Source organism: Ambystoma mexicanum, chromosome 12 (genome assembly GCF_040938575.1).
Source record: "Ambystoma mexicanum isolate Mex_15411 chromosome 12, UKY_AmexF1_1, whole genome shotgun sequence".
NCBI lineage: Eukaryota > Metazoa > Chordata > Amphibia > Caudata > Ambystomatidae > Ambystoma > Ambystoma mexicanum.
The window spans coordinates 262,597,628-262,624,430 of NC_090936.1; the positions used below are offsets into that span (position 1 = coordinate 262,597,628).

General features: G+C 45.0%; 1 protein-coding gene across 2 annotated transcripts in view; it reads right to left on the reverse strand.

The window, feature by feature from the left end:
* PLCZ1 (phospholipase C zeta 1) overlaps positions 1-26,803 on the reverse strand; it is a 1,796,998-nt gene that overhangs the window by 1,664,894 nt on the left and 105,301 nt on the right. The window lies entirely within an intron of this gene.

The following is a 26,803-nucleotide window of genomic DNA, read 5'->3' on the forward strand; positions in this document are numbered from 1 at the left end:
TTTCCAGCACCAAGTAAAATAGCACAGGCGTGGATGAGGAGGAGGTCACTTTTCTGAACATTCGCCTCTCTGAACATATGAGCGGAGGATGTGTCCTCCCTGTGTTGTCCTCAGGAAGTGGGCTTGCATCAGAGTCTGGCACAGGTACACAAGGAGTATTGAGACTGTAGAAGAGTATGTGTCCTCTTTTAAGAAAGTGGCACTTAAACGCCAGTTTGGAGTGGGAATTACTACAGAAGAATTGATCCGAGATCAGATAATTATACATACTGAGGACTCAGCAATTCAAGAGCAATTATGGATTGTAGGAGACCCATCACTGTAATAGGGATTAGCCATCGCGAAGAGGATTGAACATACTCAGGTATGGTCCAATGAGATTAAGAGCAAAAAGAAGGAAGTGCAACAGTCCGAGGTGAGCAAAGAAGATGAGCCAGGAGAACAAACACGTGTTAACATTGCCGGGAAGGAAAAGGAAATACGGAATGAGAAGGAGGAGGACTCCAGGAGCGAAATGCACCAAAATCACAAGGAGCACGAGGGTGTTAATCCAAGAGAAAAGAAGAAATCAGCAAAGAAAAGCATCTACAGATCGGGTGAAGCAAGAGAGAGGGATAGATGTCTTAGGTGCAGGAAAGCTGGCCATTATGCAGGATATAAAATCAGAGGTCATTTTTGCAGTGGTTTATAAGGAAAAAAAAGAGGATATCAGTGGCACAAGATCAGTCTGACTCAGAGGATGAGAGTGTTGCAGTAGTGCACAAAGACAATCATCAAGGATTGAAGTACCCTGGTACCGAAATAGCGGTTGAGAATTGGATACTGAAAGTGATGGTGTATAGTTCTTCACCTTATACCATTATTTCAGAAAGGAAGTGGCAAGAACTAAGAGCCAGGGGTTTTTAAACCCAAGTTACACCATTCTGATATAAGAAACCCAGAGGGGCTTGAATGCTCTAGACTACATATCCTTGGCTCGATCAAGAGCAAGTTCAAGTTCAAGAACCGCACAGCAGAATTAAAGATATCTGTGGCAAAGAAAGGGTTGAATGGACTTGGTTGGAGATCTCAAGCTAAGCTTAAAATTCAACTTGATCCATGTGAAGCTGAGCCTCTGCTGTACATGAACAGTGGAAAACTTGATGCAGGAAAGGTTGAAGGGGGACAAAATACTGAGGTGTTCAAATCCAAGTTAGGCTCAAGGGACATGCACACAGAATCATCCTCAAGCGGAATGGCTGTAATAACTGCCGATACAATTCAGAAGCACTTTGCAAGCAACAATGGAAAAGTCCTACCTTGTCTTCGGTTTCTCCTGAAGGAGTGAAAAGTTTACCGGAGACCCCTTCCCATACCTTCCAACAAAGGTACCAAAAAAGGGGTTCTCCGGGAAACCCTCTTAGAGGGACAAAAACCCGGTATGGATGTAGTCCTGTTGGTGGTTCGCGTAGCTCCCTCACGGCTGGAGTAGGAAGTTTAACCAGATGGAGTCGCGATGAATCGGCTTAGGTGAGACTCTTCTGTGGGAATAGGATAGATAGTATTAAGTATCTATAACACCCTTCGCCTCATGGTTACTCAAGGTTGAATGAGTGAGATGTACCTGTGGGAGAATCCCAAGGAATGTTATGGAGAGTCTCTGATGGCTGGTGATGCAGTCCGATCTACTTTTGGGTAGGCAAGGATGCAGAGGTTGTGTGTTGAGTCTTGGGGGTTCGAGGGTAGTGTCGAGACGGGATCGACCAAAGGGTAAGAAGGCCACTGAGTATTTCGTCCGTAAGACTGAGTCGGGTGGAGCGGCTGGGTCGGACTGGATAGGGGTATATGGAGGAAAGTCGGAGCGGAGCTGTGATGAATCGTAGCAACGCGTAGTACTCCTGGCAACTCTTGTTCATATCGTACTTCCGGAGTGGAAGGAGGAGTCTCGCTCTCGTCCTTCTCACGAACCACTAGACCGCTCCTCTGAGCCGGAGGCTCCCTGTTGGTGGTATGAAATCGCATTCTCGACTGTAACCGCCAACGATGCCAGAGAGTAGGACGCCGAAACCTGGGTGTAACAGTATACCCCCTCCCCCAAGAAGCGAAACCAGGCTTGCCAGGATGAAAAAGATGAAAGGAGCGAATCAATCGGGAAGCATGGACGGCCGAAGCCGGCTCCCACGACCTTTCAGAAGGAGAATAAGCCTTCCAGTCCACCAGGTATTGAAGGACACCACGATGATACCGAGAGTCACAGATACCCGAGACCTTGTATTCGGGACCCGTGTCGGTCATCACCGGCGGAGGGGCGGATACCGCCGTACGATGAAAGCGGTTCCGTACGTCTGGCTTCAATTGGGAGACGTGAAAAGTTGGATGAATACGGCTCCAAGATCTGGGTAGCTGCAAAGTATAGGCCACAGGACCCCGTTTAGCCACTATGGAAAATGGTCCAAAATATTTGGGAGACAGTTTGGACGGGACTGGCTGTGCCTAATTGCATGGGTTCGTCTGAGGAACCGGACTTAGGGAAGGTAAATACCTCTAGATGAGCTCGAGACCCTTTTCCCTTACGTCTTTCTCTGTTAATCTCCTGAAGACGGTAATCAATTTGCATAACCAAGGCAATATATTCTGCGAGATTTGTTGGTCTGGAAACACGGGACACTTTGTCCTTTAAATCTTCTGACAGACCACGTCTAAATAGTGTCATTAGGGCGTCATCGGCCCAAGAAGTATCTGCAGCCATTCTTTTGAACGCCGTTATATAAGTGAGTATATCTTGATTACCCTGTTTCAAATCCAACAGTTTCTCTTGGGAGGCAACTACTACTTCCTGTCGGCTGAACATGCTTCGGATACTATTACAAAAAGCCGGGTATGAATCAAGGATTGGATTGTTCGTGGTGACTAATGGGGTGGCCCAGTCCAGTGCGGCTCCGGTCATCTGGGCAATCATGTGCCCTACCTTATCTCTATCAGTGGGGAAAAAGGCTGGTTTAAATGTAAATTGGACCGTACAAGATTCCAGGAACTCCTTCACGGCATGTGGATTTCCGTCAAAGCGCCCTCCTGGTAAAGGTCCCGGGGGTACCTCTGAACTTTGGGCGTAACGCCCTACCTGTTGTTTAAGAGTGGCGTTCTCCTGTTTTAGTAATTGCACCTCCGCAGACATGTTCTGCATCGCTGCGACTAATTGCTGTATTTGTTGTTCCATTGTTGCCAGCTGAAATGCTTGTTCAAATAAATTTGAACACATACCCTTTTTTAGGCATTGCTATCTGTAATAACTGCCGATACAATTCAGAAGCACTTTGCAAGCAACAATGGAAAAGTCCTACCTTGTCTTCGGTTTCTCCTGAAGGAGTGAAAAGTTTACCGGAGACCCCTTCCCATACCTTCCAACACAGGTACCAAAAAAGGGGTTATCCGGGAAACCCTGTTAGAGGGACAAAAATCCGGTATGGATGTAGTCCTGTTGGTTGTTCGCGTAGCTCCCTCACGGCTGGAGTAGGAAGTTTAACCAGATGGAGTCGCGATGAATCGGCTTAGGTGAGACTCTTCTGTGGGAATAGGATAGATAGTATTAAGTATCTATAACACCCTTCGCCTTATGGTTACTCAAGGTTGAATGAGTGAGATGTACCTGTGGGAGAATCCCAAGGAATGTTATGGAGAGTCTCTGATGGCTGGTGATGCGGTCCGATCTACTGTTGGGTAGGCAAGGATGCAGAGGTCGTGTGTTGAGTATTGGGGGTTCGAGGGTAGTATCGAGACGGGATCGACCAAAGGGTAAGAAGGCCACTGAGTATTTCGTCCGTAAGACTGAGTCAGGTGGAGCGGCTGGGTCGGACTGGATAGGGGTATATGGAGGAAAGTCGGAGCGTAGCTATGATGAATCGTAGCAACGCGTAGTACTCCTGGCAACTCTTGTTCATATCGTACTTCCGGAGTGGAAGGAGGAGTCTCGCTCTCGTCCTTCTCACGAACCACTAGACCGCTCCTCTGAGCCAGAGGCTCCCTGTTGGTGGTATGAAATCGCATTCGCGGCTGTAACAGCCAACGATGCCAGAGAGTAGGACGCCGAAACCTGGGTGTAACAATGGCGTCCCAGTGATTTACAAGAAGGCCAGACCCATTCCTTTTGCGATAGTGGATAAAGTGGAGTCAGATTGGAGTAAAAAGAGGTAAGTGAGAAATTTTAATACTCGCGATGTGTAAGTTCCATTGTAGTAGCAGTGAAAAAGGATGGAAAACTCCAGATCTGTGTGGACTTGGGAGATCTGAACAGGAACATTCAAGTGGGCAATTTTCCTATGTCAATTATATCTGAGATGTTGAACTGTATTGAAGGGGCGGATATTTTCACAATGTTGGATTTATCTAATGCCTATCACCAGATAAACTTGACAAAGGACTGCAGAGACTTTTCAGTGTTCATCACACCCTTTGGGATGCTTCAATATAAGATGATGCCCTTTGGCTTAGCATCAGGAGCCGCAGTGTTCCAAAGGGCCATGATGCAAGTGCTCCAAGGACTAAAGGGAACACTGGTGTACCAAGACGATATAATAGTGTACGGAAAGAGGGAGAAGGAGCATGATGAAAGATTGCAATTGGTTTTGCAAAGATTGTTCGAGAAAGGTTTGAAGGTAGAAAGAAGCAAGTGTACGTTCAAAGAACGTGAGTTAGAGTACTTGGGGCATGTCGTGAGTGAGAACTTGTATAGGCCCAAAGTGGATGCTGTGGAGTCCATAAGAAGCGTGCCAGCTCCCACCAATAAGAAAGAAGTGAGATCCTTTTTGGGATTGTGTAAGTACTGTTGGGATGGAAAAGAGTATATCCCACCCCTCTATTTTTTTTGTATTGATATAGTTGAATTGAATCAACTTTTCAATAAAAAACTTTACAATTTTAGGAAAAGAACAACAGTACAATATAATGCAATACAATATATTACAATACAGTTACTATGTGACGAAACAATAAGACTCAAGGAGAAAGCAAAATTATGAAAGCAAAACACAGCATTAAAATGTTCAGAAGGTTAAATTCACTACATGTAGAAAACTGACTATTGCAATTTGAAGGGAAATATTTGTAGTACATAATAAAGAGGACCATCTTTGTACAGGGTCTAGCATCCCAAGATGATTGCAGTGGACTGAAAACAATTGCAGACGCTCATGGATTAAAGCTGGACACAAGGATAGTATGTGTTCTAGGGTTTCCATGACTTTTGTGTCTTGACAGAATCGACAAAAGGCTAGATCCGATTTGATGGGATTGCGTTGAGCAAGTAATTCACAAGTGTGCCACAGATTGAGGTGCATCCTTAGGATACCAGAGCGTATTTTTTTACATGGAAACTTGAGAAGGTACGGGTCTATGGAACCTAGACATTTATGTTTACATTTGTCAGGGATGGCCGTTTTGTATTGTAAACATTTGGCTCTGGTGCTCATCCAATCGTAGCGATAAATTAGATTCTTAACTTTGTCAGGGTTGGTAAGCAACATCTCAAGGGTTACTTCAGCTTGGGCTAAGATGGTATATGCGGCTTGCAACCAGCATTTAATGAAGGTATGGTTGGTTTTGAATATGTAGTCAGAAAGAAATTTTAAGATGTTATTCTCACTCGTTGACAACAAACATTTGCGGAGTAGCGTGCAAACCCTGCAAGAATATTGTGAATATAAGGAGGTTAAGCCTAGTTCATAGTGCAAATAGACCACTGGGATGCATTGGGGAAGCTGGAGAATCGCTTTCCAGAACTTGCCTTCCAAATTATCGAAGATGTTTGTCACCCAGGTGGTTGGGATTCGAGGCCATATAGAGTGCATGGAATAGCTTTTTGTTTCCAATACAGAACAGCTGGGTTCATGGTGAAAACACCACAACAGTGTGTAATGACCTTGGCCTGGGAGATAGTTGTGTTCAGTTTTTGCTTTACAACATCTAAATGACCAGAAACTGAGGCATTACCATCAAATATAATTCCCAGATAGACATAATTTGGGACTGTTACCAGAGGAATTTGGTTAATTGTCCTTAATGATTTATGTCTTGAAAAATGATTTAGTCTATAAATGACAATTTGGGTTTTAATTCATTCATTCATTTCGCAATTCATTTTTTTCTATATAGCTATTAAATGCATTAAGGAGGTTTTGAAGACCACTTGGAGTTTTTGAAAGTAGTACCAAATTGTCGGCGTACATAAGAGTTTGGGTTTGAACATTATTTAATTTGGGTGAGTCTGATGGTATTGCCTCAAAGACCTGGCGTACGTTGTGCATGGAATAGTTAAATTTAGCCGAAGCGAGTAGGCAGCCTTGTTTGAGGCCACGGGCAGTTGGGATTGCCAAAGACAACAACCCTTCTAAAGTTAGTCTAATGCGGATTGATGTATCACAATGTAGCGCTTGGATGATTTGCTGCAATGTATAAGGACACTTATCTCTTGTCAATTTAGAAAACAACAGAGGACGAGAGATGGCGTCAAAGGCTGTGTGAAGATCTACAAAGGCGAAATAGATTGCCTGCTTTGACGTCTGCGCTTGGGATTTGACCGTATTAAGGCAGAACAGGTTGATGTTCGTGCCCATGACTGCGAGGAAGACCGTCTGAAAGGCATCTCTTTTGAGGGTAGCTTTTGTCCAGCTGTTGAAATCGCGGAGAATAAGTTTAGCAAAAAGCTTCCCAGGCACATCTAGCAGTGCAATAGGCCTGTAGTTACATGGGAGAATCTGATCACCTTTTTTATGAATTGGCACTATTATGGAGCTTTTCCACAAGGTGGAAATACAGCGTGATATGATGATCTTCTGGAATAGATCATTTAGGATTTTGGCCCACATAGAGGGATTTGATTTAAACATAAATTACTAAGGCCATCAGGGCCCATAGCTCTTGAGGGACTGATGTGCTTAATGTATCCCTCGAGAATGGTCGGAGAGCATTCCAGAAACCATTTGCCGTGTCCCTCTTGTCTGTAGGCAGAATTAGAGAAATTGAGGTCCACGTATAGATGGGTATAATGCTGGATCCACTGTGCCTCAGAAACACTGAGGATTTGCTTATAGGGTTGGGTCTGATGGACACATTGGTTAAAGACGGGCCATGTTTCTGCAGTGTTTTTATTTGCTATTAATCTAAGCATGTGTTCACTATCATGCTGCAGAATTTGGGCTTGATGTTGTTGCATCCAATTGCGATATTTGCATTTGGCAGATTTCAGTTGCTGATTATGAGAGGGCAAATTTAGCTTGCACATTAGTCTTTGTTCACGCTGATATTCGGTCTTCCTGGCTTTAACCAGGGGATTAAATGAGTGTTTGTGTGAAGCTCCTCGAAGATTTGCAGTATTTATTGGGTTTTTGAAAGTGATCAAGAGGTTTGTATACTGCATTGGGTTAAAGGATTTATTATTGCACATGACCAGCTTGGAAAAGGCTAGAAGGTTGGTCTCAGACCAACGAAAACAGGATTTGGCATTGTTGACAATGAGATTTTGCTGCAAAAATGATTGGATTAATGGTGCACAAACCCAGTTTATTGTTAATACTAGCAGATGATGGTCACTATGTATCTGAGGGATGACTTCAAAAGATTGTATGTGGCCATTCAAGTTTGTATGAGTATACATATAGTCAATGGTGCTAGATATGGTTTCCCTTTGCCATGTCGGGTGAGCTGGAATGTCACCTCGTATAGAACCATTGGTCATATGAAAATTTAGTTCCAGCTTGAATGCGGACCAAAGCTTGACTTTGGCAACAGTGTTTTTGCCTTTGGGATGTAAGCAATTAAGGTTGAGGTCACCAACAATGATGGTATCTGTGATGCTCGGAGTGACAGTTATGAGTTCAAGGAGTCTAGACATACCACCATAAAAAGCTGTATCTGTTCGTCTGAGAGGGTTGCGATAGACATTGATCAAAGCTAATGTGTGAGATGGACATGAGACTTTCACAAGTTGTATGTAAGCTGACACAGAGTCCCAAGACTGGACAGAGAAGCCCTTTGACATGTTGCCCCCACCAAAAGGCCCGAGGAGGGGTGACCCTTGGTGCCTGCGATCACTGCGAAACTGGTACAATCTCATAGTTATTCCATGCTGGTGAGGTTTCCTGCAGTGCTATAATATCGTACACCTTTGGAAAGCCAGAGATGGAGGTTTGCAAATGGGAATGGCCTTGTGTGTTCCAGCTTGTGATGGTACAAGGACATTCTGTGGAAATTACTGGTGGTTGTGACATATGGGGATAATCAGGATGGGAACTTCTCACTGCCATTTCATTATTCTGTGTGATTGACATTGAATGCTTTACATCATTTCCTACATGCATGCGCGCTGGATCTTGCGCTAAAAGAAATCCTATTTTGAACAATTGCATTTTTGCTTTCCAGACAGTATTCAACACAATCCCCGAGGGAATCCACAAACGCACAACTGAACAAGTAGACTCAGAGATGAACTCAATCTGTTCAATATCAATATAACAGATATCTTCAAGCTCCACTAATTCTGAGTAAATATTCAGCACACTGCATCTATTCAGATCATAAGTGCCTAAATTGCCTCCTCTACATTTTAAAATGAGAGAATGGCATTTTCGGGTATCAAAAGCTCTGTGTCTGGATTTCAATACAGAGTCATCTTGTCGGTTAGAATTAACAATTGGCTCATTAGATTTCCGTGGAAGGGAGGAAGTTTCCATGTGCCGAGAGGGCAAAGGATGTTCAGTGCTGTTAAGTAGGAGGGGATGACATAAACCATCTACATTCGGGGCGGCAGCACTCGGAAGGAGCCATTGGAGCAAGTTAGAATTCTGTTCTCAAGGTTTTTGAATGGGTGTAAATGCGGGAGCGTTGGTATGTGATGCTAAGTAAGAATCTACAGCCTTTCGTATTTGGACGGTGTTGAGGTCAAAGTAGCCTGGGATCATTTTGATGGGGTGGGCCGCAGTTTTCTGTTTGGGTACCAGTGCAAATATATTGTTGGCAGGCTCTGGTACTCTCTGCAAATTTGCGAGGTCCCGCATTAGAGCATCTAGTGGGGGATAAGACGTAGATGGAAGTGGTATAGTCACTGGAGGCGCGCCAGATTTTGCGGCACAACTGCAGATTGTTAGAGACCATGACTGTGAGGCAGAGTGATCGATATTTCCTTGGAGGGGACAAGAGGAGGAAGTATCAGGGGCACTGCCAGCTCTTGTGGTAAACGAGTGGGTTCTTGCAAGACAGGTCCAGTAGACGAAATAGCCAAAGATACAGTAGGAGGTACTGGAAGTGTACAGGTTACTACGTTGGAGGGTGTACCTTTGTCTACATTGGAGCTCAGTGTGTTAAAAAAGGATTTCATTGTTTGTTTTGGAAGTCTCAGAGTGAGACGGTTTTGGTTTTTCTTAGATAGACGGGCGAGGCACCTTGGAAGTCGTGTTTTCTTTGTTGGAGCAGGTGGTATAGGGGGTAAAGCATCCTCCACAGTGGGTACCAAGGCGGATAGGGGAGCAGTAGATGAAGGATGAGCGTTGGCGGCTGGCGTGGAGGGGAGGCTAAGCCATGACTCATGTGACGGTAGCAAACCGGCAGCAACGCCACTCTCTGCTTCTGGGATGATAATATTTGCAAATGTTGGGAGAGTCGGAGCATGTGAAGGATGTGGGGACCTGACAGAGCCAATGGTGATAATTGAAACATCATCTGCCGGAGCAACATCCGAGTTGGAGAGATTTTGACAGATGCATAACCTTAGAAATCACATATAAACTAACACCATTTTGTAATTATGGCAGAGGCACAGGCTTGCATGGCCGCGATGCACCAGTCGAGCTTCATGGAAGGATTTCACTAGGCCTAGATCATTAAGGCACAATGAGTATGCACTACCAGTTCTGACAGAAGCTCACTACCCCGGTCCTTTCACTGTTGCAAACATTTCGTATCATTGGGAGGAATGGCACTGCAAGGCTGTGAGACAACTTCAGCTCCTCACAATCAAGCTGCCAGCAGGCCTCTAGCTCCCACCCTGACAACCCAAAGCCAGAGCCCACACCACTGGCACGCCTCCCACTCCCTTGCATTCCATGATAAGCAAACGACCCCCCAGCCCCTAGCATAAATCAAGAAACCATAAAATATGTAAGCATATGCAACTGTTTTACCCCTCAGCATAAACCACATCCTTTGTAACACGGGGTACAGGGAGGGATCCATTATAGATCAAGCAAGGGTGGATGCGTTGGGTGCGAGAGGAGCGGTATCAACAAAGCCTACAATGTGTGGGTAAGTGTGACTGTATTTCTTCCTCCCCTCCCCCCTGGCACCAGTCCCCAAGCCTCCCAGGTGCATGGCAAAGTGTTGAAGTAGTAGGCTTAGCATGCTAGCATAGATTTAACAATGTAACTCTGAGAGACCTGACCTTCACTCCATGCAGAGATGAGCCCAGCTGACCCACGTGGAACCTGACAGACGGCGAAGAGACCAGCCAATTGTAGCCTGAAATCCCCTATGGAGCAGGACCATGTATACGTTATTTACCAATCAGCTGTGCGAGTTTAGACCCTATATTTGATGTCATCTATGATGCTGTGGCCTCTTAAAAGTTACTGACATTCATTCTGAAGGCAGAAAGTTCTCGAGCAGCAGAGTCCTTTGCTGATATTTTGTATTCTGTACAATTAAACCTTGTTATCCTTGCAAGCAATCTCATTGCTTATTTCACTAGAGGGTTGTATTCATTCTGGTGTGTGCGTAAACAGGGACTTGCCTTCATTTGGTGACCCTGGTGTAATCCCATCACGGTGTGGCCACTTTCACTGACTAGTCCCAAAACGCATACTCTGAGTGGCCTTGTGGGGGCCGTCTTTGCAGAATCCTGCCTGCTGTTTGGAGCGGGGTGCGGCCCCAAGGAGAGGTGCAAGCCAGTTGTGGAACCCTATGAACTGAGGTCTTCGGTAGAATGTGAACACATGAGTATAGCCTGCAAGGAATAACAAAGTAGGGTTGGGTGTGTGGAGCAGTGCGAATAGTGTGAACACGCAGTGACTGCAATTGAGAGTGTGATATGTTTATGGATTGTGTTGATTTTTTGACCTTTTTATTCATTTTTTAAAGATATTGGGAACAAGGAAAACAGAATAAGGGAGCCCCCCCACCCCCTGAGTATGGGGGGGGGTGGCACCACATGCGCTGTCTTAACCAGTGCGGGAGAAATATAAGGAGAAATATAGGAGCTCTGTATAATTAGAGAGCTCAGGAACAATAGTGGTTGTTGTTTTAGCTTGTTATTTTCGTTTGTTCTGTTGGTATATTTTAACGTGTAAGGAGGAGGGCCATGAGGGGCGTGTATGGTATGGGAGGGCGCATCAGGAGAGTGTGTGGTGAGTGCGGGAAGAAGCTCTAGTGGGGGATAGCGAGTGGGGAGAAAATTGAACTGATGATTTGTTTGTGAATTTACTGATAGTATTGACATGTATTAGAGACAAGACTGTACTGCATATACTTTAAATGTTTTAAACAAATTTCTGTTTTAACTGTGGCACGATAGCATAGTCGTAGCCCCATTACAAGACTCATGCATGGTATGACTTTGGAGGTAGACACACCCTTAGACCATATATGTAAGGCCCTGCCATTGTATTGTGATAAGATTAAGAAATATCACAATCAATGGGTGAAGGAAACTAGAGTGGGAGGAAGGCCCCACTACTTGCCAGAGCATGGATATTTTGATAGATGTGCACTGGAGCACATGTCTACTTCTTGAGAGCAAAGTGTAAGGGAAGACCGTTACAAAATAGGAGAGTATTGAACCTCTGGAAAATGTTTGAAGAAACAGAGCATCAGAAGGGATGGTGGTGACACATGACAGTAGCAAAGAGGTCGGGACAGGGGAGGCTAGAGAGAAAGTGGAGACAAAAAAGGGGCTATATCCTCCAGCAACCTGCCCCGTGGAAGGGTATACTAATCAAACATATGTATCAGTGGACACAATGATAGCAACACCAAGCACGGTCTCACCTGTGCAGATTACTGCCTACACCGGAGTGAGCTCAAGAGACTTAAGGATAGCACTGGCATCAACACGCACTGAATTAGCCAAGTTACAGGCAGCATGCAATGCCACCAAGGTAGCAGAGATACTGATGCCGCTCCTAGGGGCACCCCCACAACCATCCAGGGTTGAGTGGAAGTCAGATGACGTCCTATTCAGAATAGAAAGTACACCTATAAGAACCGTTCATGTAGAGCGTGACAGAGAAACAGACAGCCTGGGTTATAAGAATGTGGAGTTCCAAAGAGGGGACGAGGAATATTGGAGTGATTTCAATGAGGGGGAGGGAGTGGCCAAACAGGCACCCCAAGCTACAACACCAAGGCTAGAAAGTTTATGGGACGGGAGACTGAGGGCGAGGTTTGGCAGGATAGCTTTAGCACGGAAGAAGGGAAGTGCAACCAAGGGTCGGAAGGAAAAGAAAAGATGAAAATGCAGATGCCACTGATACACAAGGGTGCTGGGCGACCTCACTATGTACCCTGGGCACAAATGAACAGGAATAATCTCCTCAAGCACTCACCCAACTCACAGTGATGGCAGGAAAGTGAATTTATGCATTTTGAAAAGAATACAGCACGGGTGCCCTTAGCAATATATTAAAAGTCTGTCGTTAGCCACAGTCAAAGACCAAGCATAGACTGTGTGGATCAAAGCAGGGTACCCGGGAATAACGTTGAGTAATGATGCCCATGATGGAGCATCATTTAACAAGATTAGAGTATGGGTATAGGATGCACTGCAGCCAACGTTCCCAGACACCCCAGATTTGCAATCAATCAAGCAGTGTACAATGGAAGATGAGGAAGACACTGCACAATACATTCTTAAGGTTCAAGAGATGTGGAGAGCAGAAAAGGACAGTGTCTGCGATCACTCAACATCACTTTTCTATTTTATAGTAAAGAGTGGAATACCTAAAGAGGTACAGAAGGTGCTCGACAAGATAGCCGGAGTGGAAGCTAAGGGGTGGCCCAAAATTCAAAGTATTATAGTTCACCACTTTAGGAAAATCAAAGAGCGAGGAAAGGAAACTGGTTAAAAATAAACTAGTGAAAGTGGCTTCAGTAATGACAGGGCCAACGCCAGAGCAGACGGAAGTGGGAGGGGGCATTTCCAATATAGCACATGCAAGAATGGTGGCAGTATGGGCTGAAGGAGGACAAGGACAGTTTGGCGGAAACTAGCAATTTTTCAGGACCACAGTGGCAAGAAGGACAACATCGAGGATGAGGTGTGTTCAGAGGGACCTAGAGGAGGGACACCAGGACAGTGCTGGATCTGCAGAAGGTGGGGGTATTTTTTGAGAGAGTGTCGAAGCAGCCAGGGAGGGAACTACAACTATAACCAGCAGAATTATGACAGCCCCCATCCTGGTAGCCCCATGGGCCACCTCTCAGAATGACCTCCATACCATATGAGATTCACCAGGCTTACACACAGCTACCCCCACAGATCCCTGGCCCTTGTCAACCACAACACCAGCAGCAAGCTGTTCAGCCTTACCAGCCCCACCCTAACCCATAGCCATTGGAGAATAGAAAGGCTTTTGGTAGTGCACCTAACCGCACAGTGGCCCCATTTCAAGGTGCTACAGTAGTGGGGGGAAACACTTTCTCGTTCCCCAGGATGGACACGTACCCTGACTAGGACAGCCCACAGAGAGCACTTGCGTGTCCAGTCCTGTCAATCGCCCTAAATCCAGAAGAGGAAACATTGGTGGGGCAGAGATAGGTAACAAACAATTAATCTTTATGGTGGACTCAGGAGTGGAGAAGTCGTGCATCAGCAAAGATAACTTCCCGCTATCAGGAAAGACTCTCGACACGCAGGGATTCTCTGGGGCTGTTTTAACGGCTCCATACACAAAAGACCTAGACTTCAAAGTGAGGGGAAGGTCATGCTCATGATACATGCCATGGCCAGTGATGTAGTGCTACGAGGTATCCCTGTTAACCCGGACATGTTCATTTACAGCATCAAAGTGCTTGCATGAGCCGTCCCTCAAATTACCAGAACCTGCTGGAGAGTGTCCACTGATTTTATTTTTGCCCTGTGGTGTCCCCAAAATTAGTTTCAGGTACGATACTCTCATTAGATCTAGAAGGATTGCTAGTGTCTTCAAAGAGAATTGTAGTACTAGGTACTGACCTTCACAGGTGCCAAGGGAGCATCGTAATATGCATTGATCCTACTGTACCCCTGAAAGAATTGAGTGATGCAGACCTTTTTGGCGATAACGACAATGATCGGGAGATCATGCTCGTGATTTTCATACCCTGTGAGATTATGGTGCAATACAGAAAAGTTCAGAGACCCCTCATGTCAGTTGTCGCACCACCCCATTCTGCCAAGCCGACTTAAAGCACGTCCCCACACATTTATGGACAAACAACCCAAATGATATGGGGATGCTAAAAGAAGTGACCCCGGTAAAAATCACACTCAATGAAGTGGCAATACTCCCACGGGTGAAAGAATACTTGCTGTCCAGGGAAGCAGAGGAGGGAAAAGGGAGACAATACAGGCCCTGCTACACCAGGGCATCATAGTACCCTCTACCTCACCATGCAACACTGCAATATACCCCATTAAAAAGGCAACAGTGCAAGTTGGAGGATGATCCAGGTTCTCCGCCCCCCCTAATGACATAGTACCGAAGGAGTTTCCACTTTTCCCCAACCCAGCGTCCATTTTGTGCAGTATCCCCAAAGAAGCAACTAATTTCACTGCTGTGGATTTAAAGAATGTTTTCTTCTCATTACCCCTTCACCCAGACTCTCAATAACCCACAGCCTTTATTATAGGGCGGAAAGTGCTACAAGCACTCTCGGCTGCTTCATGTGTACTGTGAAAGCTCCAGCATATTCAGCCACCGACGCGGCAGCAAAAGCTGAAGCATTTTTCCCAGTGCCCACTTCAGCAGAATATGTTGTGACTGCAGCGACCACCAGACCAGAAACTGATGCATACACAGCCCTCCCAATAGTACAAATAATCGAGCTACAACATAGAGGGCCACCAGAAGAGCAAGACACATGGCTCAAACGTGGGTGCATACAGTCCCTCATTGATCTCTTATGGAGGCAACAAAGTACGGGGAAAAGTAGTAATGCCCGTGGAATTACTGCACACAGCTTTGAGCAATTGCATTACCCTTCTCATAGCTCGAAGCAACAAAGTGTGGCAGATATTCTGGATGACTTGTTCAACCTTAATCTACAGGAACACCTATCAATGATGGTTGTTCAGTGCACCAACTGTCAAGTGTATAGCACAGGAATGACACTGGGGACATTCTGAGGCACTATGCCCCGCCCCATTGGCCACTTCCGTGAGCTGTACATTGGCTATGCAGACATTGGGGAAAGATGCAATGGGCACGATATATGAGTGTGGTTACAAATAATAAAACATATATGACACAAAAAAGAAATGCAAAAACTTTTCTTAAAATGACTATTCATAAAATTATACAAATTGAAACTACTTTAAAATGGACAATTTGGGAAAAACAGATGAAAGTAGATAGGTTAAACAGATGAAAGTGAAAATTATCTTGATGGCTAAAGGCTAAACATGAACATACATCTTGAAAAACGTTGTTAAGGTTAAAGTATGTCAAACAACACAATAATACGCAGTATCACAATGATACCAATTTACTGAAAGCATGGTCTAAAACTACATCATTGAAATAAGCAATGAAAAAATTAAAGGTGACGTATCAAATCTTAAGGCGCATTAAGATAATAAACCCGCACAAAAATAAATATTTTACATTTCTGTAAACAGCAAATAGCAGAGATATTACTACCAGATGCTAGCATATGTTACGATTCTTATTAAGATGGAGACACACAATTATTGTAGTTTACTCCTCGTGCTCGTTCAGTTTAGCCTGAACCACACTCAAGAGGCTTGCTAAGGAAAGAAATTAAGGTACTACTGCGACCCCACATACAACACAACCTCATTTGCTCACGGGAGAATAACGAAGAATGAAGCAAGCTATTTCCCAATATTAGCAATCTTTGATTTTCAAAAAATGTACAAAATATGATTAAGTGCTTTAGTGTTTCTGGTTAAGCGCTGTTGTGGTAAAAATGACAAAGGCCATCGCTTGTTGATCCCTGGTTATGTTTCCATTACTTTATACGTGTGTTAATGTGTAATTTATTGCACGGAAAGCATGTAAGGTAAGCCATACGAAGGAGTAGTTTGTGTCTGAATTTGGCGTATTCCACATGAGATTGGTATGTTGCAATGCAATCTGAGGTGCGGGCCCAATCCTGTTGAAAGAGCTTTTTCTTTGCAAGCGCAGTGCGTGAGAAAAGATTCTCAGGCTCTATGGCAATCATAGTAGGTACAGATTGCATTTGATTGGTGAAGAGTGCAATTGAAGCCGGTGAGAGTTTAATAAGCATTGAAGCAAGATCCTCATAGAGACAATTTGGTGAAGGTTGTAACATTTTGCCATAATTGTTGAGCCTTCTCCATTGAAGCTTGGAAGCCAAAGAAGACAAACCAAGTTCATGGATGAAAATGACATTAGGCAGACCTTTTGGAAGACCAATAATGGTTTTCCAGATAGTGCCTTGTATCTTATTAAGAATTGCTCCAATATTTAACAAGCATAGATCTAGCCCATAAAGAATGGTTGCCTCTACTTTCATGATATAGAAATCTATCACTGACATGAGTGAACATTTGCAATATTATGGATAAGTTTCATTTGAGCTATGAGTGGAGCAATTTTGATGCTTAAAGAGCTATGCCACATCTTTAAAGAGTTGGTATTTGAAAGATTGTAACCCAAGTATGTCATTCCCATAGTACGCTGAATTGGATTGTCTTCGATGTTCCACTGAAATTTGCATACGTTTTTCTTATTGGAAAATACAAGCATGTTAGATTTGGTTGAGTTAGTGACCTGATTGTGTTGTTTGCAGAACAGAGAGAAACAGTAAAGTTTTTTCTGCAGACCAAAGGGTGTGCGGTCGAAGAGAATGATGTTGTCAGTAAATGCCAGCCATTGAAGACGCAACTCTCCCAATTTTACAGGGAAACTATCGGATGTATGCCGTATTGAATCGATGTCGGCAAGGTACAGGTTAAAAGGTACAGATGCAAGATTGTATCCTTGCTTTACTCCAATCTCTGTGGGAATTCTGTCAGTAAGCAGACCCATTCGGTTGATGCATATTTGATAGTTGGTATGATCATGTAAAAGAGCAATGATAGCGATGATGTGTCTAGGGATGCCATATGTCTGCATTTTTTGCCATATGATGCCTCTAATGACACTTTCAAAAGCAGCTGACAGGCCAAGTGATGCCATATAGATTGGTCCATTTGAAGGCTGCTGAGTGGAGGCTAAAAGATGGGTGAAGATGGTGGCGTTTAACGATGCCCATTGATTTTCTGGATTCAACCTGAAATCGTGACAGTGTATGATGGGTTGAAATATAACGGTCTAGGTCAGTGAGAATCAGTATAGCAAATACCCTAGCTGGAATGTCAATCAATGTGATTGGATGAAAGTTAGACAGGACTTCAATGGGGCCTTTTTTGTGAAGGGGAATGATAATGGATGTCAACCATGAGTTTGGAATCACCTTGGTATGAAAGATGATATCAAAGCGGCGCTTCAGGATTTTTGCCCAGAAGTAAGGATCATCCTTCAAAACACAAGGCGGAATCCCCTATGGGCCAGCAGCTTTGGAAAAAATTTAGTTTTTAATCACCCATTGGAATTATTCAACTTCCCATGGGCATTTTAGATGAATTGAGTTGATTTAAGTACGGACATCAAATGTGATGAATCCCTGTGGTAATAGATATTTAGCCTTGTAAAACTGAGGCCACGTGTCCCCTGAGATTGCGGATTTAAGAGAGGATACTGAGTGGAAGGAGGGGATATTTTGAACCCCCCCTCCCCTATTCCTACACTTCCCAGGTAGGCCCAGTCGCGGCTGCTCTGGGTTCAGGGCCTTGGCCCCGGAGCACCCGTGCGGGAATTCCTCTGGGAACTATGACCCCCCCATTGTAACGTCCCTCTTAACAGCATAAAACCAGAGGTGGGTAAGACACCATTTTGTAAAGCACCATCTCAATTTTGTCATATTAAAACTGCCGTGAAGTTCCAACGCGAGCCTGCAGCTCCCCAGTCAGGCACGCACAGCGAGCGAGTTCCTCCCCCCACCTCCTCCCCCCTTTTGCCGTCTCTGCAGTTGTTTGGTTCCCATGAGAAGACTGGCTGCAAGAATGCAACAGAATCCACAATGTATCTTCTATCTTCCGTCTTATTTCATTGACCCAGATACAGCCCTGAGCAGGGGCCATAGCAAAAGCTATCTGTCTCTATAAACCTGCCCGACACCCCCACAGACCCTGGCCATAAAAAAACATGATGCCCCTTAGGATAGAGTCAACAGCTAAGAATGGCCCTTGAGTTTGTTTTGATAATTTATGCTCTAACGTAGACCGAGCAAACATACCTCTTGTATACAGGATCATGTAAACCTAATGTGGGCCAATGTGTATACGAGTGAACAATATACAATATATGTATAACCAGAAATCCTCATGTTAAACCTCAACGATGAACGTATGATGTATATTAATACGGGACACAAGAATGCTCATGAAAATAGATTGCAACAATGTAATGCATAATCAATATAACACTGTACACACTAGCACTAAGCTACCTCATTTCCATTAGTCTATAAGTTCAAATGTAAATATTTGTGTAATGTTGTGTAAACATAAAACAGCAGCTAATCACTCTCAGCAAGCCATAATCTCCGCTAAGGGTGCACATACAGGCCGCAAGTCATGAACCGCCTCTTTTTGAATTCGATCATTGAACCTCCACAATGAAATGTATACCCATGGTGATATGTGCCTTTTGTGACCCAGTCATTTCAGCCATATATTTAGAATCCCCTTTGTTGTTACCAATTGGACAACCCGGACCGTACCATGACCCCATGAGCTCTACCCCTTAGTCAGTGTATTCTGAATTATCTAAACAGGCCAAGCACAGTATTTAAATATATTGTATGTAAATATGTGCTCTGTAAAGCTCTTTTGATTAAGGCGCTTTATAAATAACACATCATTATCATTATCAATGTCATGATCATTTAATGGATGAAGCTTAATCTATGACCAGTAATAAATAACCTACCTTTGAACCATGTTTTAACAAATATTTAAGATACAGGTCTCTGAGGTTACCGGACAAACAGATTATGGTAGTGAACTTATGGGAGTGTGTGGCCACAAGAGCAAATGTCGCATGGTCAGGGCAACAGAAGAAATATAAGTGTCAACCCGGCATACCAACTCAATGAGGCCAGCTGACCGATTGACCGGGGACACCACGTCATCTTACCACGTGCCTTGAAGCCAACTGAGTACCTCTGACCCTATGGCACCTATAGATGACCACTCTTAGTGTCCAATCCCGACAACTCTTGTGCCCCCTAGGCCTTCCCACAGCTGATGACGTTTTTTCTGTATATAACTAAATTGTAACATGTTTTCTGCAGAGCGCTCTCGGCGTGAGCAGAGTAGATTCTGCTTTCCCTATTTTAGATAAAAGCCTTCGATATCACCAGAACTTGGTCTTGGTCTCATTCCCTCCTGGCATGCATTTTTATTGACTCCATTGGGAGATTTAACTGCATTTTTGGGGGCCTCTTAATAACATTGGTGACCCCGACGCAATAGCGTTCTTTTCCGTCCTTCTGACATGAGACTCCCCCCTGCTTTGACCCAGAGCACACTCCCTCAAGAGCTACCCGCCAACGACAACCGGTAAACCTAGACGTGCGCACGCAGTAGGGCGAGAGGGTATGGGATCCCCCTTTACAAAATCCACAGTACCACTCGCAGGAGCCGGGCATGGTCTTTGATTGAGGAGCAGCGCACTGACCAAACTGGTCAAGAGGGTCTTGGATCAAGACGGACACGTGAGTATCAAGTGCGGGTGATATTGAAAGGTGGGTGGGAGTCAGATTAGAGGGTCTTGGGACAAACGACGATTTTCTGGTGAAAAAGATGGGGAAATCTGGAGCATAAGGGGGAAGAGTCTCGGGGTCTGGGCCATTTCTTTATTCTCTATACGCCACCCTTATCACATTCTATCGCATATGGCCATTAGGACAGCAGTGTACAAGGTGAAAAGAGGTTAAAGGGATCCTATCTCCGTTGGGGGGTGGAAGACGGCACGGCATAGTGCTATCTCGACTAGTACAGAATATATGTGTATGGGAAAAGTAAGGCAAAAGAAGATAATATGGGGGTCTCAAGGGAAGACCCGGAGTAGTTATAGAAACGCCACCTGCCTGTCCATTAATATAAAGGAAAACAGTTGCAAAACAGGAGAGAACTATTGGACTTGTGGTGCCTGTTTGAGGAAGTGCCCCCGGAAAAAAGCAGTGAGAATAATACATCTCTCCTGACAACTGGCAGTGAAGGGCTGATCACACAGAGTGCGAAAATGATAGAGGTCACACGTGTATATCCCTTATTGTCAAAACCAGTGCCTGCTGAAGGATATAGTGACCCTGTATATGTAGCACAACCCACAGCGCCCCCACAGTAAAACAGTCCATCACGGCACCACCCCCTTATGAAAGCCAAGGGGTAACTAGACAGGCAAGTACCCCCACAATCGATATTGAAAAGCTCACACAGGATCTAGACTCACGACTAACAATGGCTCGAACTGAGTTATCCCGTCTAAGAGCTATGGGAGAACAAGGGGCGGCACTCACCCCCCGGGGAGAACGTGATGAGACGCCCCAGCCAAGTGTAGGGACAGGGGAAGCTGGATGGAAGAAGGGAGAGATATTATTCCGAATAAATGACACCCCCACACGAATCATAGAAATAAACACAGCTGACAGTGAACGCGAGGTAGAAGAGGGAGGGGTGGCGTCAGATCGAGAGGAAGAATATTGGAGTGACTTAGAGGAGCAGGAAGAAGAAGGAAGAAGGCTGGGAACTGCCACTGGCGGGGCTTCTTTTGGAGGGGGGTTATCTCCCATGGAAGAATGGAGGGGGAGGTTAAGGAACAGATATGGGCGCATGGCTGTGATCGGAAAGAAAGGGAAGAAGGTGAGTACTAAAAAGGGGGGGAAAGTTTACAGCTGCCACTAATACACATTATTAGGCCGAAATACATACCATGCGCTCAAATGGACAAGGCCAACTTACTCAAACAGCTACTCCCACTGTCAGGAGGCGCCAGCAAGTGGATATATGCATTTGAGAAACACACGGGAGACCAAGACAACATGGTCTGGGTGAAGGGGGCGTTTCCTGGAATAACATTAGACTGTGACCGCCATGATGGGGCCTCATTCAACACAGTGCAAGCACGCGTGTGGGATGCATTGAGAGAAACATACCCAGACACTCCAGATTTACAGTCAGTGATGCAATGTACAATAAATGATGAGGAAGATGCAATGTCTTTCATTCTCCAGGTGCAGGACATGTGGAGAGCAGAAACGGATACGGCCTGGGATCAATCAACATCCCTGTTCTACTTCATTATAAAGAGGGGGCTCCCAAAGGAAATGCAGAAGGCCCTTGATAAAATAGCTGGGATAGAAGCCAAGGGGTGGCCTGAAATTCAAAGCATCATAGTGCACCACTGTAAAAGGATCAAAGAGAAGGAAAAAGAGATAGCCCAGCGGCAGTTGGCCGACAAAGCTAAGTTAGTGCAAAGTAAACAGCTGAAGGTCAGTGCAGTGGCAGCAACCAGCGCAGCAGGAAAGGAGCGGGAGGAGGAAGACGGCCAGATGGGAATACCAATGTAGATGGTGACATATTGGACAGGTAACGGCCAGGACCAATGGTCAGGGGAAAATCAATATGAGGGACCACAGTGGCCATCGAGAGGAGGGCAGGGCAGCAGAGGAGGGGGGTTCAGGGTATCAAGAGGAGGAGGTGCAGTGTATGGAGGGCCCTGAGGGGGAATGCAAGGACAGTGTTGGAAGTGTGGGAGGTGGGGACATTTTATAAGAGAATTTCGAAGCAGGCCCAGTAACTCCAACCCAAACGAATGCCAGATCGGACACCCCCACCCAAGGTGCCCCTACGGGCTACCGATGTGCGGGAAAAGACGAGACAGCCAGCCCAACCCAAGATACATGAACATGCATCCAATGCCCCCGCAAAATACATCTTCACACCCCCAATGTCATGACAATACTACCCCCATACGCAATAATGCTTACGCTACCACAGCAAATGGTGCACCAACAAGGGGGACAACAATGGTAACGGGAAATATTTTTGATGTAGATGAACACCCATGGCATTCAGCATAGGACAGCCCACAGAGAACACTTGCATGTCCAGTACTGTCGATGACCCGTAATGCAGCAGAGGAAGCACTGGTGGGGGTGGCGATAGGAAACAAACAATTAATTTTTATGGTGGATTCGGGAGAGGAAAAATCATGCCTCAAGGAGGGCAGGTTTCCGCTTTCTAATCGGATCTTGGAAACGCAGGGGTTCTCTGGGGCGGTGGTCGAGGTTCCATACACTGAAGAGCTAGACATAACGGTGGGGGGAAAACTGTACGTGCGCCCCTGCTGTATTACGAAGAGTCACCCATTAATTTACTGGGGAAGGATCTTCTCAGCAAACTCAATATGACCATTTCCTCACTGACAGAGGGATAGTGTGCTCTACGACAGGCATATGTGCAATCCACGCCATGCTAGTGATGCACACTCAGGCGAATTTCCCTCAAACACGTGGCATACCTGTAAACCCAGACATGTTCTTACAAGAATGGAGAATACTTGCGAGGGTAGTTCCAGAATTGAAAAGTGAAAAATAGAGGGTGCCTTCAGAATTCTATTTTCGTCCAGTCACAGACCCAGAGCCCATAGTATCCCTAGACATACATGCAGTACAAGTGTCATCTCAAAGAATAACAGTAATAGCAATGGATATGCAGGGATGCCAGTGGCGAACAGTGCTGTGCATCAACGCCAATTCAGCCCTGCAAGAGCTGACAGATGAGGAACTTTTTTATGATACAGAGGACGAAGGGGAAGTCGTGATGGAAATTGCAATCCCCTGTGATGTCATGAACCAACGAAGAGAAGTGCCACTACCCCTCGTAGCAGTGATTAAAGCTCCACCAGCATATGTTGAGGAAGACATTTCCCAAGTATCACAGCAGCTGTGGATCACAGGCCCACATAATGTAGGGTTACTGCATGAAGTGACTCCAGTGAAAATCAAGCTCAAACCCGGGGCCATTTTACCTCGGGTAAAGCAATATTCCCTATCTAGGGAAGCTGAGGAAGGGATAAAAGACACAGTTTATGCACTAATGACACAAGGAATAATAGTGTCATCTAACTCGCCCTGCAACACTTGCATTTACCCAATCAAGAAAGCTAAGGGAGGGATGTGGAGGATGATTCAGGACCTATGCCCCCTCAATGATGTAGTACAGAAGTAGTTCCCTCTTGTCCCTAATCCTGCTTCAATTTTATGAAGTATCCCAACAGAGGCCACTCATTTCACGGTAGTGGACCTAAAAAATGCCTTCTTCTCAATTCCACTTGATCAAGGTTCATGGTACCTGACGGCATTCACGCTAGGGGGGAAAAGATACGAGCACTGCAGACTGCCACAAGGCTACTGTGAAAGCCCCAGTATTTTCAACAGAATATTGCATGAAGACCTTGGAAACATACACACAACAAGTCCCATAATTCAATACGTGGATGATTTGTTAGTCTTCTGGAGAGATGAAAAAGAGTGCTGAGAGGATTCCATCACATCACAGGGTTAACACATCTTGCACAGAAAGGGTACAAGGTAGACAGACAAAAACTGCAATACTGCTTGACAGAGGTGCTATACTTAGGCCAATTGATATCTAAAGACGGTAAAAGAATCATACCTGACAGAGCAGCAGCAATAAAAGCAGTAAAAGAGCCCAACACAGTAAAAGAGATGCAAAGGTTTCTCAGCATGTGTAACTACTGCCGAGCTTGGATACTGGATTATGCAGCATAGACAAAACCCCTTTTGCAGGTACTCAAGGAAGCGCAGTGGGTAAACACCAATTTACAGCGGACACAGGAAATTCACACAGCTTTTGATAATCTCAAAGAACTGTTATCCACTGCTACAGTTCTTGCGACCCCCAATTATGAGCAAGAGTTTTATATATTCTCACATTGCAAAAGTACACTCATGACAGCCGTGCTGACACAAAAGACTTCCCTAAGTCACAAGCCCCTGGCATTCTACAGTGGAACACTAGATACAGTAATGCAAGGACACTTTGCTTGCAAACAGGCCCTCATAGCTGCCATATTTGCAATAGCAAAAAGCTCTACGCTCGTGATGGGATGCTCCGTCACGTTATACGTAGAACACTCCCTGTTTGCCATCCTTGAAAGATTGAAAAGTACACTAACTACTCAAAGGGCCAGAGCATATGAGTTGATTATTTCTAGTGCTAACATTCACATCGTGGGTCGTAAGAGCGTAAACCCAGCCACATTTATTACAGAAACATGCACAGTAGAAGACTTGCGACAGCACGACTGCGCCACGTACACAGGGGATGATGATGACACACCCAAAGCACATGAAAATGCACTGTCAGAAGGGGAGATCTATTTTGTAGACAGGTCTGCTTCTATAGATTGTGAGACGGTAGAAAAGCATGTAGGAGCAGCAGTAGTACGGGTGGAGGACGGGGAATTTGAAGTAATTGTGCAAAAAAGATTACCGCCACATTTTTCCGTCCAAGCAGCAGAACTGGTAGTGCTCATAAAAGCGTTGCACACCGCAAAGGGGTGGATAGTAACCATCTATACAGACTCAGCCTACATGGCAACCACCGTACATGGAAGATTAGCAAGATGGGGGAGAAGAGGGTTCTGAAGGGCAGATGGGTCCCCAGTACAGCATGCAGCACTACTACAGGAATTAAGTGATGCATTGAAGGAGCCTACGCTTGCAGCAGTCGTGAAATGTCAGGCCCATACTCGAGGTGGTGACGTCATCTCATTAGGAAACCCGGCAGCGGACACTGCCTCAAAGAATGCCTCCTATTTGCCAAAACCCCTGACAGGTGAGTACATACTACAGAAGGTAGTGGAGGATGCACAACCAGATGGCTTCAACTCATTACCAGTCTCTCAAATCATTGAGCTCCAACAAGATGCACCTAGCGAAGAAAAGGAGATGTGGGTAAAAAGGGGGTGCAGTCAGTCATCCACTGACCTACTATAGAGACAGAATTACACTGGCAAGGTAGTAATGCCAGCAAAATTTTTAGAGTTTGCATTTAAACAGTTACACTTCCCAGCTCACAATGCAAAGCAGCACATCATTGCAGACATACAGGAAAATTGGTTTGCCCCCGGAGTACATAAGCACGTAACAAAGTTAATAATAGAATGCATCACCTGCCAAATGTACAATTCCGGCATGAATTACGAACCCTCAGAGGAACATTGTCAAAACCCGAAGGGACCTTTAGAGAACTGCATATATATTATGCAGACATGGGAGAGCGCTGTAATGGGTCTCGATATTTGATTGTTTTTGTATGCCCCATTTACCGGTGGGTGGAAGCTGGCCCTTGTGCTCATCCAGACGCACAGTGTGCCGTCAAATATTTAGTGAGAGAGGTGTTTCCCCGCTGGGGTATCTGTGACATCATACGTTCTGTCAACTGAAAAATCTGTATGATTTATCATCCACAATCAAACAGAATCGTGGGGAAAATGAATGGATTACTCAAGAGTAGATTGTCAAAATTGTGCCATACACTCAAGAAGAACTGGGTGTATTGTTTACCCCAGGCGCTTTTTGAGATGAGAAACTAACCCAGCAAGCACCACCACCTGTCACCCCATGAGATTGTGACAGGAAGAAGGATGCACGCAGCCCACTCTCCCATACGCAGGCAATCAGACGCACACCAAAGCGCCACATTTCTAGGAGAAGAATTTCATGAGTATCTCAGAAATTTGACAAGAGCAGCTCGAGCCATAGCCAAACTACTAGCACCCCCATTCACACAGGAAAACGCTACTGACACAATAATCAGAGCCACAGATAGCCCAGACTGCCAGTTGATGACAGGCGACATGGTATACGTGAGGAGTTTTGTGTGGAGGTGGAACGGGCCAAGGTTCCATGGTCCATACAAGGTGGTATACTGCACGCCCACAGCGGTCAAGGTGCAGGGCTTGAAGTATTGGGTGCATTTGACAGATGTTTGTAGAGCCCATGGGAGTATGGACTGCGCAGACCCCGAAGGTAACAGGGACGAGTGTAGCACAGAAATGTAGGAGACGGGAAGCACAGGATTATAAGGAGCGGTGTCAGACATGAAATAAGAGCCAAAGAAAAAATCAATGAATTTGTGTAAATAAATGTACAGTGCCATCAAGTATTGGTAATTTGCGAGACAAAACGAGATAACGACAAACTGTCTTTCTCTCTCTCACTCTCTCTCTCTCTCTCTCTCTCTCTGTCTTTCTCTCTCTCTCTCTACCTTTTCCTCCTTGATTAAATTGTTGAAAATGCATATAATAATAAAACATTTCTTTCTTAGTAGCAGATTCAACTAACAGCAATATGCCTCCCTCAGTTCCCCTCTCCCAGACTTGAGGTGCGGGAGAGGAAAACGGAAGGATGCGAAAAAGAAAAATAATGATGTTAATAAAACTCACCTATGAAAGTAAAAGAA